Below are 2,578 nucleotides of genomic sequence, written 5' to 3' on the forward strand. Positions count from 1 at the left end.
TGTTTTGTTGCTGGATATCATTGAGAATAGTATGTTTACTTCGGTCATCTATTGCTTGATTCCACTAGGGGAACCTGATGCTGCTGAACGTACGTGTGTGTACGTGTGTGTGTGTGTGTGTGTGTGTGTGTGTATATATATATATATATATATATATATATATATTTTTTTTTTTTTTATACATATACATACATACATAGGAGATTTGGTATTTCACTTTATATTTATTTCTATACACACATATGTAAATAGATTATAGATTTTCATTGATTTGCACCATATCCTATAATGTGCACTGTACATATGTTTTTGTATTTAGTATGACATGTATTTACAGATATTGTTTTGGAGGATTGCCATGACTACGGTTTTGGCGCAATTTCACTTCACTGTGGGAGGGGTTTATATTGTTTAAAAAGACTTCTGTGGTTTGTGTTTGCTTGTCTGAGGAAGGGGAATGTGTCCCGAAACGTTATGCTTGTTCTATTAAAGTACACTTAATAAGACCAGAGAGTGCCTCCTTCTATCCTTTATATTTAACTTTTGGCACCCTGGCAGCTGATTACAAGGTGAGAGTGCTCTTTTCTAGACATATATATCTGTTTAATATATATTTTTGCAGCAAAGCTGAATTGAGTAGTAAAAGAAATGCTAAGAAAAATATTTGTCTGTGTCTTTAATAAAATCAAGACTATTTCATCACAAAGGATAATCCAACTTCTGCAATATATCCTAAAACTACCTTATGACAAATAAGAATTACACCAGTGAAGAATTTGATTAAAGGAGTGTTTTCCTATTGTATTATATGAAGTAATATTTGTATATATGGCTTTTAGGCTCAGTAGTTTGTACCTTAAATACATCAAACTCCATTTCATCTGTTTCTTGATACTCTATTAGGAACCATTCTAGCAAGAGCCATTTAATAATTTAGTGGTGCAGTCCTCTGGTTGGGTTTTGTAGGTTTCTTGGATGAGGAATGCTTTTGTAACGGTGTACAACGCTAGCGTGCTCTAAGAGACATCTCATCAGATATTTTAATGGTGTGTATGGCTTTAAAAAGTGTGGTTTTGTAAATATTGGTGATGTTTGTATTGACGTTTAATAATATAATTATCAAAAGTGCTAATTTAGTAACTTTTCTACAGTATTAATAAGTATTTTGCATAATCATGTTTATTAATATACGGCTAGATTACGAGTTTTGCGTTAGCCTTAAAAAGCAGCGTTGGCCGGTCCCAACGCTGCTTTTTAACGCCCGCTAGTATTACGAGTCTTGAAGGTACAGGTGTATTTATTATTATTATTATCGGTTATTTGTAGAGCGCCAACAGATTCCGCAGCGCTATAAACAAAGGCGGAGTACAACAAAATAATTATAGGAATCAAATGGGTAGAGGGCCCTGCCAAGAGTTGCACTGTTGTAGTCAGCTCTTAAGAAGATGATCTACAAACAGCTGGATTCTTAGGCTTACATGCTAAGGGGGTTCAGGGGATAGCAATGGAGGAGAGGAACTGGTATAAAGAAAGGTTAGCGTAGGTTGTATGCATCCCTGAACAGTAGAGTCTTTAGGGAGCACTTGAAGCTTTTAAAACTAGAAGAGAGTCTTGTGGAGCAAGGCAGAGAGTTCCACAAGATGGGAGCCAGTCTGGAGAAGTCCTATAAACGGGAGTGTGATGAGGTGACAAGAGAGGAGGAGAGTAGGAGGTTGTGAGCAGAACAAAGGGGACGGGAGGGAGAGTATCTGGAGACAAGGTCTGAGATATAGGGGGGAGCAGTGCAGTTGAGGGCTTTGTATGTCAGAATGAGAATTTTGTGTTTGATCCTAGAGGAAGCCAGTGAAGAGATTGGCAGAGAGGTGCAGCAGATGAAGAGCAACGTGTAAGGAAGATGAGTCTGGCAGAGGCATTCATTATGGATTGTAAAGTAGCTAGGCGGCAGGTGGGGAGACCAGAGAGGACAGAGTTGCAGTAATCGAGGCGGGAAAGAATGAGAGAGTGGATTAAAATCTTAGTTGTGTCTTGTGTAAGGAAGTGTCTAATTTTAGTGATGTTTTTAAGGTGGAAGCGGCAGGCTTTAGCCAATGACTGAATGTGAGGAGTGAAAGAAAGATGAGTCAAATGTGACCCTGAGACATCGGGCATGCGGGGTAGGGGTAATGATGGAGTTGTCGACAGTTATAGAGACATTGGGGTGGAGAGTTTAGAAGAAGGGGGGGGAAATAAGGAGCTCAGTTTTGGAGAGATTTAGCTTGAGGTACTGAGAGGACATCCAGTTGGAGATGTGAGAAAGACAGTTAGTGACACGGATTAGCAAGGAAGGAGATCGGCATACAAATTATATTGTAAACCGTGGGACTTTATTAGGGAACCTAGTAATGACTGTGACGGATACCCCGGCTACCCCGACTGGGTAGCTCCGCCAAAGGGGTCCTGCTTCCTCCTTGCCGACTGCAGCTATGTAGCTGGCAAGTGACCACAGCCTGTAGCCACCCCTGATGCCTGACAACACCAGTACTCAGGGTCCCACCCTGTGGCAGACTCCAGCTATGCAATCTTTGTCACCAAAAGGTTT

This window comes from Bombina bombina, chromosome 4 (genome assembly GCF_027579735.1).
Source record: "Bombina bombina isolate aBomBom1 chromosome 4, aBomBom1.pri, whole genome shotgun sequence".
In the NCBI taxonomy this organism is placed as follows: Eukaryota; Metazoa; Chordata; class Amphibia; order Anura; family Bombinatoridae; genus Bombina; species Bombina bombina.